Source organism: Epinephelus moara, chromosome 3 (assembly GCF_006386435.1).
Source record: "Epinephelus moara isolate mb chromosome 3, YSFRI_EMoa_1.0, whole genome shotgun sequence".
NCBI classification, from domain to species: Eukaryota; Metazoa; Chordata; class Actinopteri; order Perciformes; family Serranidae; genus Epinephelus; species Epinephelus moara.
In genome coordinates, this window is record NC_065508.1 from 33,081,613 (window position 1) to 33,097,631 (window position 16,019).

The 16,019-nt window shown below is 39.5% G+C and overlaps 1 protein-coding gene across 1 annotated transcript in view; it reads left to right on the top strand.

Annotated features, from left to right (window-relative positions):
* LOC126387950 (roundabout homolog 1-like) overlaps positions 1 to 16,019 on the top strand; it is a 131,824-nt gene that overhangs the window by 53,452 nt on the left and 62,353 nt on the right. The window lies entirely within an intron of this gene.

Below are 16,019 nucleotides of genomic sequence, written 5' to 3' on the forward strand. Positions count from 1 at the left end.
TTTTAAAGTGGCTTTTTATTGTGATCAGTCCAAGGCAAACCTGTGAAATAATGATGCTGTTTAAACAATATCTTGATATGCCACACTTGTCAAGTGTATAGATTATTGTGGCAAAGGTGCAAGTGCTCACTAAAATTTTACCAATGTCGTGCACAAAATTTGAGACAAATAATTGTACGCCAAAATTTTTTTTTAAAAAAACGTTTGTATTTTATGTGTAGAGCTTTGATCCTCTGCCTAAAACTGATTGGGACTGACCTGACCTGCTTGGTTTGGGGTTAACTTCCAATTTCTCTCTTTTTTTTTTTTTTTTTTTTAAATGGGATGTGTTGCCAACCCATCCTGACTCCCGACTGTCATTAATAAGAAGAAATTTAATATAATCTCTATATAACATATAAGGTATATGGCAGTTTTTTGGCTGTGCTGTACATTCGGGAGATGAAGGCACAAACGTTGGAGATCCTGTCAGATATGTTTGTCACCACAGTGAAATGATTTAAGTTGACTTTAGCTTGTAATAAATGTTTCAAAATAAGTAGACAGAAAAATAAATAAATAAAATAAAATTACAGTGGAAATCTATGGAAATTTAATTGAGTGCCTAAAACTGCTGCCGTGGTCTGGGCTCAGGCTTGGACAGAAACTATGTGGGTTCCTGTAGCATCAGGCAGGATATTTTGAGCCCTATATCTCAAAAGTACAAAATGGGGTGAAAGATCAGATCTTTTTTTTTTTTCTCTCCAATAAATTGATCACTGACACTTGGGATCAATTTTATTTCCCCCCATTTTTATTTTCACATGTACCACCCTATTGCGTGCACAACTTTTTTATTTATTTATTTTTTTAATGAGCTACAATATCCTGTTTTTTCCCCCCCAGAAAAAGTTTTCCAGGATTTATCACTGACACTTAAGGCCAATTTAACTTAAATCTGGACCTGTTCTCAAAATTAAACAACCTCCAGTTTTTAAGCTTTTAATGCATCCTCCATGTATGAAAATCTGTTCATGTTATATAGCTAAACAAATTCTTGTGGGGTTCCCAGTAAATTTTACAGCAGACAGTAACAGAAGAAAAAAACATATCATATAATAACATTATAATAGTATAATAACACACAATAACATATCAGTGGACAAATAGTGGACAAATCTACTTTAATACCAGATTTCAACTGGGCACATACGGATGCTTCTTAGATCATTTATATAAAACATACATCTTCATACTGTATCAATATTTCAGTATCCTAAATGTATGCAGTTTTTCTATTCATATCTTGAAAAGGGAAATCCAGGGGGAGACGTGATGGCTTGTGGTAACAACATGAATGCATTAACATGATGGACATGTTCATCATAACACCACACTCTCTGATGTGGATCATGGGATATGCGCAGCTCAGTCAGACTGTGAGATTGACAGCTTAAGGTGGGACCTGTGGTCCGTCTCCCTGTCTGCTCCTTTTTGATTGTAATCTTATGTTGGAAACAAGCGGGTGAAGGAGATGTATGAGGCAGCGAAGAGAGAGGCAGATTCTCAGAGGTCACGTTTCCCCTCTACCTGCCCCTATCCATTAACTAATGGCTCCCCACTTCAAATGGTTGTCACCGTCACTGACAGCATTCTGTCTGTAGTCACTCTGGATAAAAGCCATGAAAGATCCTAAGTGGCAGAAGAGCGGTATGTCTCAGGAAAGTTGTCATTTTCTCTCCATAAGGACGAGGCATGATATTGTTTGATAGACAAACACTGACACATTGTAAATGCTCTTCATCCACAGCCACAAAGTCAGATATCAGTGTTTACTTCCAATTGCCTGTGACAGTCTGCAAACGCTGTGCTAGCCTCTTGTTCCTCATCCTGTTTTCGGCCTCCTTGTTCTCTCCCAGTTGGCCTATGGTTAGATCAGTCAGCGAATAAGTATCACACTCTGGGGACAGCTGGTTTGTGTTTACAGTCTGGAGACTGGGGCGAGTGCACTGCAAGTATTGTCTAAACAATTTTAGTCGCTATATTCCCCTCGGCTCAGCGTTTCCAAGAGCCAGATTTGTGCCAGGAGTGTCAGGACGCAAGGAAAGAGTTTGTTTGGCTTGCAGCGGTTCTGTGAAGGGAGAGGAGAAAGGAAGTATTTAAGAGCTCCTGACAGAGACCATATGGCTCCTGGATGTGTGGCAGTATTATCCGAATGTAAAGGTGTTGCTTTTGTGTGTGTCTGTACATTGTGTTAGGACTGTGATATGTGAAACAACAGTTGCTACTCTGACAGGAGTGAGAGGACTGACCTTCACATCTTTACAGTCTCTGTCAGATGATGGAATTATACCATTAATTATAACTCCCTTTGGGTTTTTTTTACACTTTCTCTGGCAAAATGAGCTTTCATTTTGCTACAAGGATGTATTGTAGCCTTGTCAAGAAAATAAAAGAAACATCCAGCCTTATGCATGATAATAAGCAGGCAGGCGTTGTGAATTATGTGCACTGTTGAAGATTTCTTTACATTACAGTCATATGAAGCCTGATTTACTGGCCGTGTTGTGTGTGTTGTGTGTGTGTTTCCACTTTTCTGTGCTTATCTTTGGAGAATAAGTTGCTGATGAGGAGAGACAGATGTAAACTTTTGTGTATGGCAGGGATCATCAGCTACCTTTGTCCAAGGGCCAGAATTTTTCTCAGCAGACACTGTGGGGGCTGGAGTGAGTGTTTAATTTAATTAGTAACTGTGTAATGATGTAATACAATTGTTTTAATTATAAAATAAAAGTAAATAAACAGGAACTAAAATAAAAAAAAACCTAAACACAATGTCAAAAAAGAGCATGTGGAAAAAAAAAGTTTAAATAAAAGCATGGGGGAAAAAAAGCCATGAGTTTGTCCCCGTTGTTACATGAACATATGGCACAAGCTGCTTTCCATTTATAAGAGACAATAAAGATATGGGTCGATCAACCACCTGAACACAGAAACCTCCACAAGAGAAGGTGGAAGGTGGACTATTGCACACAATGTTTCTCTAATGGGCTGTGGGCTGATAACAAGGTGGATTTATAAAGTACCTGTGGGTCAAATACACATATTTTGGGGTGGTGGATCACAATGAAATTATGTCTCAATTTTTTGTAACTTAAATACAAGGGGAAAAAAGCAAGATATCATAAATACCAGAACACATGTTTTCCTCCTCAAATTCTATGACTTCACTAATATTGGTGGAAGCTTTGGCAAGCTGTATGTGGACACCGCTCCGAATCATGTTGCATATTATTTTGTCGCGGGTAATGTATTCAGCTCTGCTTGTTGCTGGGGAGACACTGTTTGGCTCGGCCCATTTCCCCCGACACTAAATCTTTTCCCCATTTCCCGCACTGAACCTTAGTGCTGGTTGCATTTCCCTGCAGCCTCGGAACAGCAATGCAGCCAAATTTTATCCATTTCCGATAAAGTCCCACACATACTGTGTCGTGTTACTCGCTGATGTCATGTGTATTTTATTCACTCATTTGCTGATTTATAACATGGCAAGAGAAACTTCCCAGAGGGCCAGATAACCAGCACTTGTGCTTCGTTGCAGAAGAGTTTCAAACAACTGAAATTAATTAACAGTGAAAACCCATCATCAAGTCACAACTTGCAACAATCCCTATAATGACATACACTATGATATGTCTACTGTGCCCTATATTTTACTTGTGAATTTGTCAGTGTGGAAGTATTAAGGGCTTACAGCATGGTTGAGTAATCCTGCTGTCACTGAGAGAAGAGGGATGGTTGTGCATTTGCTGAGATATTAGCCTTATCCATCCTCTATCTGTCACTCTATAACGCCACAGTCAACAGCACCCACCAGCCATATCTGGGCTCAGGGCTAATGCTATCTTCCCTGGGGGGTCAAAGGTTGTGTCACTTTTTCATTTCAGCCTTGTGTCAGTTTTCATTCGCCAAAGCTTTCCGCCTGCTCTCTGAATATCTGCTTTGTGTGGTATCATTTCATCCAGTAAAAGCTAGCTGCAATTCTGTTAAAAACAAAACAAGCTCACTACAACTCTGACAGTCCCTTCAGGGTGTGAAAATGAAAAATGAACACTCTCCCAGATGTGCACTGTGTGGTTTGATGATTGTTTGTTGGTGTTTATGATTGAAATGCCAGCTTTTTAGACTATCATTAAGCTAATCAAAATTCTTATGTTATCTAGAAGAGGCGGACACTTTGCTTTGTTACTGCCAACTATAATGAAATATTCTGAATGAACACCAGACAGCCAAATTGCACAGAAACTGAACTCAGTGTTTGTTTTGCAGTAATATATTCAAACAAATCTTTTTTCTCAATCAACATTCACACTTTGCTTAAAGCTGGAGTAGGCAGTTTTTTGGACAAAGAAAATGGCAGAATTTGAAAATACAGCCCTCCTCCTGCAGCTCTCCCCTCTCTGTCCTAAGCCCCTCCCACCAGACAAGCACGGGCAAACTTACGCACTTCATACAGTAATCTGTATGAGTCCAAGTCATTCATTTCATTTATCCCGATTGTGATTGTGATCCTGATGCTATTATATAGTGGCAATATTATTAAAATTACCATCCTGTTTTCATGTAAACCTGTGGGCCTGTAAAGCCCTTTGAGATGACACACTGTGATTTGACACTCTAGCTAGCTACATAAACATGACAACTTGAATGAGCTTCAGCTGTGAGCCTTCGGAGCAACATTATTTCTCCATCTCTGAAATGCTTTGCTAATACTGCCACGTTTTATTGCGTTCATCATCAGACTCTCCTTTAGGCTCTCCGATAAGTCCTTCTCCTTTTTTTGCAGGACTTTCTGCCAATAAATCAGGTTTTCACCATCTAAAGGGATGCACACCTCATCTACATTCATAAAACAGGCAACAGGAATGCCCTCTCTCTGAAATGAACTGTGATAGGCCAGTTTTGTCATAGGTTGGATTTTCCAAAGCCTGAAAACAGAGCCAAGAGGAGGTGTCTAGTTTTTTCTCAGACCTCTTGAATTACAACGTGCTGAAGGCTATTATGGATTTTTTTGCCCAGTGACGTAAAAAAAAACAAAAAACTAGCTTTAAAAGCCTACCCCAGCTTTAACAAAGTAAAATAATGCTATTAGATTTGAATGCTTGGATTGCTCTTGGCTTACAGCAGTGCTCTTGTCAATGTAGTCGCTCCATAGGCACAAGAGGCTTTTCATCTCATATACAGAACTTAAACTCAAATTATCATTGCTAATGTCAAAATCAAGACACTATACAGCTAATTCAATAATTGAAATTGACGATAAAATTAGTGTGCATGAAATGTTGCAAGGCTAAATTTCACAACTTTTACACAATGCAGAATAGACCTCTGTATTATATACCAAGAGATTCTTGGCTGGTACAGTTGGGCCAGTGTCGAGTGAAAGAAACAAGATAAAACTGGATGTTTTGTTTCCACTACAGCATACATATTTGCATGGTAAACCACATGTCATGTTCTTCTTTGAGGAAAAAAATCTGAAACTAAAAGGGAAACATATAAATGTTAGATTTTTTTGGTTTCCTGGGGTCCGTTTCACAAAGCAGGTTTAGTGAAAACTCTGAGTCTGTTAACCCTGAAATGAGGGAAACTCTGGGTTTTCCGTTTCAGAAAGGGAGGTAACTTAAACCAGAGAAAGTGGAGTAACTCCAGCCCGTTTCAGAAAGAGAGGTAACTGAAGCTCGGTGTCAGTTACTATGGCAACTGACTCTGTGAACCTAACCTGGTTGGGAGCAGGTTTTCTTCAATGAACCTCGAGTTTCTAGCTGTCTCCTCCCTCTTAAGCCACACACGCAGTGTGATTCATTCATTCATTCGTTTAGTGTCGCATGGGTTTCAGCGAGTTTGATCACCTGTCCTCAAGGTAAAGTTGGATCCTAAAGTGTGTTCTAGTTCTAAATCTACTTTTTTTTACCATGGCATGGTTTTTTATGATGCTTTTATAGCCTATTATACTATGATATTTTTATGCCAATCTATACTTTGACTTTATATATATATATATATATATATATATTTTTTAATGCCACACTATATAATGATATTTTTTTAATGATATTTTTATGCCCTACTATACTGTGACATTTTTATGATATGTTTAAGCCATACTATATGTTTACTTTTTTATGGCATTTTTATGCCATACTGTACTATGACATATTTTGTGATATATTTATGCCATGGGGATAATGCACACTGAAACAGCCGCTGAATGATATTTAGTGGTAAACATGATTAAAAAGAGGCACCCCCACTATTATGCTGAAGTCTTACCTGTTTGAACGATGTCTTTATATTTCATCTCAAGCTGCTTCCACGTTCTTTTTCGCTGGTGGGATTGTATCGAAGTGAACTAAATTTTAGCTTTAACACCATTCCACCTGTTTGCATCTGTAGCCTAATATTATTGTGATTGCATAAATGTATAAAATAAATTTAAACTTAGGCATTGACTCGAGCAGTAATTTTCTCCCACGCCGACTCCCATTCCTTCGCTGCTGCAGCCATGTTACTCTTCTTTCTGAAAACAGCTTCAAATTCGCTGTATGAGCGCATTAAAATATCCAACTCCAGAGGAGTAAAAAATGCAGACCTTTTCTTGTCGCTTATTGCCATGGTGAATCGTGGTATCGGGGCTCCATTGATGACGGCTTTTTAAAGTCGTGGTGCACGCGCTTAACTCAGAGTGAACAAACTCTGTGTTGATTGAACCGATTGAAATCACCTGTTCTGAAACCCGTAACCCAGAGCTTCCCATCTCAGAGTTACTCAACTCAGAGTTCAGGGTTAGGCTCAGAGTTTGTTGAACCTCCTTTCTGAAACGGACCCCTGATGGCCCCTTCTTGACATAAATTCATCTGAATACCATTTGTACTCCTTCTATGTAGACCAGAGGAGTCCAAACCTTTTTTGAATGGAGCCAGAACAGATAATGTGAAAATACCTGGAGGCCTGCTGCTTTTCGCTTCAAACACATTATTAAGAAAAGAATCCCATACAAATGGGACAAATGCAACTGTTTTATCTTGTGAAAAAGCATTGAACTTTCCACTGCTCCTGAAAGCAGCGTCCCTCACTGTCGACTTAACGCTTTTTCTGCTAACTAGCCGGAAATGTCTGCTGTTAGGTAACCGTTTATTTGTTTGTTTACCGCCTGTTTATGAAAACACATTAGTTCAGATTAACCAATATTGTATGTTGGGCCACCTTTGGAATAACAGGCCGTGAGCCATTTAAAATTGCTCCACTGGCCACGATTGGACCCCAGGCCTGGATTTTGGACATGCCAGATGTAGAGGGAGATGGCTTGTAAGCTTACCTTTTCTATAATAAAGTTGCTGGGGCTCTTCCTGCCAATTAGTGTCAATCAAACATGTACATGCCCCTCCAGTGGCTTAAAAATATTTCTGATATTTCCTTAAATAATAAATGAAATGACATCTGATATTCTTTCTTTTTAGAAACAAATAAAACTATTGAACTACTGAGAGCTGAATCCCATCTGCATAGTAATGAACAGAGATGCTATTATGAAAAATGATACGGTGAAAACCTAATACTGATTAAACATTATACTCTAAACGTGAGCATTGAAGCACACCATAAATAATGTGGCTGATGAAAAATGTCAAATCAGATAATTCTGAGAAACATTGCAGGTAAATCTGAGAAATACTATGCTTTGGTGAATACTGTATCTCAGTACAGTGCTTAACAGAAATTACACAGAGAGAGAAGCAGTCACAGACACTTGGAATCAGAGATATGAGCAGTTGCCAATGCAGCAGCAGAGTAATGCACTGTTTATGCAGTATTGTTCCTGCTGCTTCCTCACCACAACCAAAGATTCTGGTATCTTCTCTAATAGGCTGCAGATGTGGTGATTTATAACATGCAGCGGAATAGGGGACAAAGAGTGAGTGAGAGAGAGGGTTGGTTCCTCAATGGAAAGCTGAATAATGAGATGAACATTTCCAAGGCACTACAACCATTCCTGTGCCTGCCTGGCTGTCAGTTCTGCATCTCCTATTTTCTGCCATTTCCCCCTCCTCCTCCTCCCTCTCCTCCCTCTCCTCCCTCTCCTCCTCCTTCTGGAGCATCTCTTCATCTCTTTCCTGTGGGAATACTTTGGAATGTGCAGACAGGTTTGTGATGGAGCTGCTGTTGTTGAAGCTGCTCACTGAAAGCTTTGATGACCAGTGATGTGTTCCCCATTATTGTCATATGCACTGTATACAAATTGCATGTATGTCGATCTGTGTCAGGTGCACAGTATGCAGAGACAGACTGTGAAACAAGGGTGTGTCTGTGTGTTTTTCATGCTGATGCTGCCTTATTCTTAAAAACTAGTGCTATTGTTGATGTTAATATTGTTTCACGTGACAAGAAAATCTGAAATAATTTAAATTAGATACATTTTTCAGCACCTGAAAAAAAGAGTACCAAACATTGTGTCTGAACTTGCCTCGCATCACCACACTGACACTTTGAGGGGCTGTGCTTTTCCTGCCTTTTATCATTTGAACATCATCAGCCTTTTGTGATGTTGACATTGCAGAATTCAAATAAGCAATTTCAATATTTTTCCAATTAATTGTGTTGCTATGCGGGGATGTAGTAATAATTAATATTCACAATCTCTGTGTTTGCTTAGCTGGCAGCTTCCTTCCACACACCAGAAACTAAATTCCTTTTTTTCCCCCGTGTTATCAAGGCCAATATTCAAGGTCTCAGTTTTACTATGCGAGACACAGAAGGTGAGATGAATGAGAGCCTTCTCCAATCTACTTCTATAGCAATCTACTATGTATCTACAAGCACCATTACAGTAGACGTTTACAAGTAGACTTTCCATTCCACTCATTCTCTCAAATATATGAAAGTATATTATCTTCAAATGCCATAGAATATGAAATGATGGAATATTTTATTATGAAAAACTCTGTGCCAATAAAGCCATCCTCCGTGTTTGCACAACCTCGCTCAATCTCTGTTTTCCTCCGTGGAAAAGTCCCTTTACTGTTCCTCCCAGACTTCCCAAGGCTATTGCGAGATGTAACAAAGAAGACAGCATGAGATGAGGCACTGGGAGCTGAAGGAGTGGATAAATCTGAGAGGTAAAGGAAAACCAAGAGACGTCGAAGAGGGACTGGAGATAATTAAAAGGATTTTCAGAGCGATATAGCCCTTAGCACTGGGACTTTTCATTCATTTACACACATTTAAATGCCGCTCCTCACACGTACATTTAAATCAGATAATGCACCTATACCCAAAGATGGGTTGTTGTTTTTTTTTTATAGTTTTCATGCTACGTTCAGGACATGACTATGTGCCTCATCCCCACTCATATCTTTAATATGAGTTATGCAAAGCACGTCAGGATTCAAATCATTTTCATAACAGCAAATCGACTGGCAATTTTTCACAATCAAGCATGAAAAATATGCTATTACGCTGCTGAAATAATCTTTTTGGTTTAATATATTGTGTTTCCAGGAGAGCGATGCAATAACATTTTTAGGTTTAAATGTCAAATTGAAATATGTGCATGATACTAATGAAACTGTTTTCCTGTCGGAGTGTAGGATGTTGCCCTGTTTCACTCACCATCTGTATCTATAAAGACTCACACATACACACACACAACCAGTTGACGTGAGTTTACATCTCATCGATCAGACTAATGTGATTATAATATATATTCATAATTAAGAGTGGTAAGGAGGTTAGCTGTTATCATGGCGCGACCCCATTTCATATTTTTATCCCTACTCCTTGTTTTCCAGTGCCCCTTTGTCCCTTCTGAATAGAGGAAATGGTCAGTGGTTGAATTCAACATTGAAAAGTGTCAAAATGCAGGACAGTCATGCACAAATCAGCAGTAACAATGTAATGTCAGCTAGCTATCTTAGTAGCTACTGAGATGTAATATATTGAACTGAAATTAAACCAAGATAATATGATGGTTAGTGAAATGTTTAAATCTTTATCTAAGAACATAGGCTACATTTGTGGGTTTGTTGCTTCTGCAGCCATCTCAATGATGACCTCTCAGAACACTCGCTTTGGAGTGTGCCTCTGAAAAACCTCAGTTTGGAGGGCTATGTAGCCCTAACACTTCACCCTACCCCTCTACCCCAACTAGAATTGGGACACCCTACCACTATAGGTGTGAGTGCTCAAAATGGAGGGGGTAAGGACTAAGTGCTATAGGGGCAAAGGGGGTGTTGTTATTGAGTGTACTGTGCATCTTGATTGATCACTCTTCTAGGACAGTGAATGTCACATGTGACTTAGCACTGCCACCTTGCACTGATGAAGTGGTGTTTCTGGGGCTTGTAATCATGGCAGTTAGGTCCCAGGTCTCTGAGGTCAGAGGGATGAACAGCTGAATTGACTGTTTGACAACCTGTCGGCAACTGCTCTGCTACCAGAATAATGTGTATGTGTCAGTCAAAGAAGAAGAGGAGATAAATACCACCTGTTACTATGTGAATAGAAATTTCTGTCTGACCACGCTTATTATACTGCCAAACTAAAAAGTCATGACATTTTTACAATCCGTAGCAATGCATAGGCAATCAAATGGCTCATATAACCAAAAATTGATTCCCTTTCACTGATCATTTAGTTCACCACACTATAAAAAATAAGGCATGTCACCTTCTGATATCTGTTGGACTCTAATGTATAGGCTGCTTACCCTTTTTAACTTTCCGTGTATTATTACCAGTAAAGAAATGTGTAGCAGTCAAATCCATGATCGAATGTTGTTAGTATTGATAAATGCACAAGTACAAGTATGCAAATACAGCTTAACTGAGGATGAACATGTTTCTAAGGAAGTCATGCCTTTGTGATAACATGAAATAATGATCTACATCAGTGTCTGTGCAGGTTTAATAAGGGGAATAACAGCTCTGGGCTTGATGGCACCTCCACTTTCTAGCACCACATTATGGATAGTAGTAGATGAATGATAGGTGTGCTCTCCTACCCTAATGCACAAATTGCCCCGGCTGCAGAGTGCTAATGTGGTTTGCTTTTAAGCATAACCATGACATTATATTTAGATATTCCAATAAGACAGTTCACACCCAGAAAAAAGAGAAAACATTTGTCTCTTTTGTGGCTTATTAATTAATTGTAGCTGTACTTTAAGGTCATTGCATTCAGCATTTTGTACTGTATAGCTGTGTTACATTATTTGTCTACAGTATTTGCCATCTATATGAAGTGATGTCATCATTTGGAGATGGATATGTGTGATGGTTTTAGAATTTTGTCAGTTTTCACCACACCTTGCTACTTTATGGATTTAAAATGTGTCCAACAGAATCTTATTTTCATTTAACTAGTTTATTGACTGCAACCTGGCAGATTCTTCTCATGAAAGATTCAGAGACATACATAAGAAAGATATTCCTCTCCAGGCTCCATCCCTGTATGTTAGCCCAATGGCCTCCGAGCTGAGCTGGCTAATTATAAGCTCACTGAATTCATTTAGGATGAGTCAAGTGAGTTAGGATTCATAGTTGGACTGCTAATTGGCCTGATCGGGTACTAGCATTCCTGAGAACCTCTCTCCTTTAATGTTGTACTCTAGACCTTCAAAAATAGTGCAATAATCTCAATAGGCTCAACCACCCATACTCATTTGCCAGGCTTCCTTTTTAAATAAGAATTTGTTCTCATTGGCATGCCTGGTTAAATAAAGGTTGAGAAATTTCAATTTAAAGTTTGGCCATAGTTTGTCAAAGCTGTAGAGTGAATAAAAAGCCTCTACTAGTTAAATCATGATCTCTGCACACAACATTCACCCCTGCTGTCTGCTCCTGCTGACGGTTTTGATACAAACTCTCTTCTCATGGTCCTCTAGCAAATGTATGCCATGATAAATGAGTTCGTAAAGGTCTTGCACCAAAATGTCGACAGGCATTAACAGACACGGGCATCTTTTTCGTCCACTCTGTATTTTCAGTGCAAGAAGCCTCTCAAGATGAGTGGTTGTTTAATTGACAGCTCCCTCACTAACTACTCTCCCTCACTGACAGATGAGGAGGTTTTTTACACTAATAGCCATCGGACACCTGCGTGTCTTGTCAGTTTTTCCTTGAGGTTTGTTGACAGCGTGTGCAGAGACTGCAAGTGTGATGTAGGAACGCTGTCAGTCTGATGTCTTATATTCCTGCTGTCACCTCTTCTCTCTCACTCACACAGAGTGCCGTTTATAAATAGAGTATGCTGAAGCCATGCGTCGTTGTTTTTTGGCGTGCATTTCTTTCAACATTTGTGCCTCTGAAAAACAAGCAAAAAATATATCATGGACTGAAAGTGAGACATCATATCAGCTTTTCTTGGAGGTTTTCATATATTCTTTTCATGCATTTGTTTTTAAAGCACGTCTTATTTATATTCACTTGCAGTTTTGTCAGCGTATTTTCCATTGCTTCTTGGTTTTGTTTATCTGAAATGCACTGTGTTATCTTTTTAATAAGCTGATACAATAAATAAACTATAAAGTCTGAAGAACTGATATGAGATACACTGTACATAGACAAAAGAATTGTAAATATTTTGGGTCAGGGCACTCCTATGCCCCCTTTTCTTTTTACTTTATTTCTGGGTTTTGCTTGTTTGGGTAGAACTTGGCCTTGGGTCTGCCTCTCTCCACCCGCTCTATCTGCTACTGCTCTGTTGGCATTGATTATCTCAGACCTGAGGTATCCACTGTGTGTGTGTGCATAAGTGTGTATCTGTTTCACCGTCTCTAGCTCCGCTGCATGCTGAGAAGGCAGATATCTCTAGAGGTTCTGTAATGGAGCGGATAGTGTTGCCCGCCTCACACTGCCATGGGGGATGGAGGGAGCATTGGGTTGTGGGGAGGGATGGAGAGAAAAAAATAGGGGAGAGGGCAAAGGATGGAGGAGAGTATCCACCGTTAGTTTACAGATAGGAATGAAATCCTGTGTTTGATTAGCCCTTTGACTCCACTGGTCACAAACACTTCTAGTTTCAGCTAACTGAATTGTGTTTTTTCACGAGATATTATGTGGAATGTACTGTGCTTGTGCTGGGCCAGGTCAGTGGAAGGGTTGCAACAATTTATCCATTTTTACTAGAGTTTATTATTATGCTATAATTAAAGGGTCAGTTGACCCAAATCAAAACAATAGAGCTATTTCCTTAGTTACCATGGTACAGTATCTATCCGTGCACATAGTTTGGGTTTTATACAACCACGTTTTGAGATATCAGATTTCTGTCTCCACTCCAATACGATGGAGGTGAAGGGAATTTTTAGGGCTGTACCTGACTCAGAATTACGTCAATTGAATCAGATTTGGCTGTTCAATATGAATATTCAACTATTGTTTCTCCACTGAGAACTGTTCAGCGGAACATTCAGGGAGACATTGACGTTCACATAATAAAGTGAACAAGCTAAATTAGCCTTCTGTGCAAATGTGTGCTAACTACACTATCAACAGATTTGAAATGTGCATTGTTAAACAAAAGCCAAAGACTGTGTCATATTAAGTTTTTGTAAGTTGTATTTTCACAACTTCTAAGCAGAAGGCAGAAGATAATGTTATCTTGGGGCCTGACCACGCGAAGCCTCTCTTCCCCTGGGAAGCTGTCTCACAGAGGGTGTTTTCATCACAAGTCGAGCCAGTGTTCACACTATTCAAATGAACTGGAATTTGGGGTCAAGTGTACTCAGATCCGGGCCCAGATCCCTGATGTGTAAGCCCCCTCAGACTCACCCAGGGTCTGGGTCTGCAAATTTGAACAAATATGCGTTTCCTAGGATAGCAGCAAAAGCATGATCCGCCCTGCTCTCCCTCTGATTGACTAGTACTTGTTGCCTTTGTTGTTTGGACTGGTTATGTTGAGTAGTTAAGTTGGGCAGGTCATGTCTACGCTATTGTGCAGAATGCAAATGTGCGTAATGGGGAGCAGCATGAAAGCAAGGAGCACTCACTCTGTACCTACATCTAGGAATGAAACGTCCATAGAAGTACACTGCACACTGACAAAAAAAAAAAAAAAAGAAAATTGAAAAGATTGCTCAGCTTGAAGGATCTCAGTCTACTGAGAGGATCTCCAACTGTTAATCCAAAGGTTTTACTCTCAGGGTTCAGCACAAGGACTTTAGTTTGTGGAGTTACCAACATTTAAAAATGCTTTTTTAAATTTTGTATTGTATGTTTTTTTAACAGGACAGTTTTAGAGCGTAATAGCACAAAGCCAGGTTCAATAGCAACATCTCTTTCCAAAAACAGTGTTTTCTCTTTTTTAAACTCTCATTAATAAAAAAAAAAGATGTGCTGGTAATGGTTTCCATAGGAACTATTATTTCATTAGAAAGTAGTCCCATTGAAAGGTGTTCAAGGTGATGTTGGTGGGTTATCCAGAGTAACGAGACCAATGGTTCTGGAAAGACATGTTACTTTGTGCAATTTTCTATGCTATGAGCACCACAAATTAAATTTAATTCACCTCAATTATATCGGGGTGGCAGCAGAAATCAGAAGTCAGATATCTCAGAACCCAGGCAAATAAAGCCACTAATTTTAAGTAGAAAATGTTTTTGCATTTAAGTGAATTTCTCATTCAATGAAAAGAAGAAGCAAAAACAGGTGAGGGTGGTTGTTAAAGTCAGAGATATTTTCTTTTTGCACCACTTTAATCGTGGGGCTAGACACATAACAGTAATAGATATTAATGCCTCCTCCTTGAGAACGTGTGTGTGTAGTTAGGAGCAACAACACAGCTAGATGACTCCAGTAGCAAATTGCTTCTGGGAGGTAGAAAAGCAGGAAGCTTCACACTCCCATGAACACACAGCGGGGCATGTGCTGTACATTGTTTACAGTATACACAGTCTGCCATGTTTAATAGCCCTCCCCGTCACTCCCATTGGGGTTCTGAACAGAACGACAAGCTCACAAACACCAGGACTTTAACAGCCCATGCATGTTAGTCAGTACGCTTCAATGGAAGCTATTAAACATGGGCTACCTTCAGCACAGACACCTACTGGGTCTAATCAAGGGTTTCAATCCCAGTAAATCTTACTGTTCCTGGCCTTGTAAATTACTGTAAGACTACCGCAAATGTATGTTGACCTCCCGCTTTTCATTCAAACCCCCAAGCAGCTGCATATTTATATCAAGCAGAGCGGAAAAAAACAGTGCGTCCGACAACAAACCAATTAATTTGGACACATGCTGCCATATGAGACAGTGAATGAAAATTAAGAAAATGGAAGTCAACCGTGGGTAGACAGAAAACCTAGGTGTAACGTGGAGCTCAATGGTTTGTTTTGTGGGAGGTGGAGATGTTACCCAACTGAAGCGGAAATGATAATTAACACTGACCTCAACTCAACCCTGATTGTCTCCCCTGTTCTTTCCCTCTAGAGGCTCCCTCTAGAGACACAAAAGAAACTCTCCCTCCACAGACTGTGAAGGACATTTCATTTAAGTCCATGATGCCAGAAATGTCTTCCAAGAAAAAAAGGTTATCCTATCCCTAACTGCCCTCTTTCTCATTTCTTCCTATTTGGATCCAGACAGTGCTGAGTCTACAGAGAGGAAGACAGCTGGAGGGATTACAGTGAGCTAATTATAAGATATCTATCCATAATTGCAGCGGATTACACTATTATTCATACAGAGCTTAGCTGCACAAAATGCCTTAACCACCATCACATTACGTAGCATATATCGCTATGTATTATTCACTATTTATACAGCTGAAACTAAATACCTTCAGTTAAAGGAGCCATGGTATGGGTAAAGAATAACCAAACCCTATTACCCTATTACAGCTCTTTTCTCACTCTGTAACGCATCATTGATGACTCCATTAGACTGGTGCTTTGAGGGTATTGTTGGACAGAAATGAGGAAATGGCATGGTCTATTCAGGTAGCAGATCAATCAGAGAAACTAATTCCAGAGGGAGTGCATG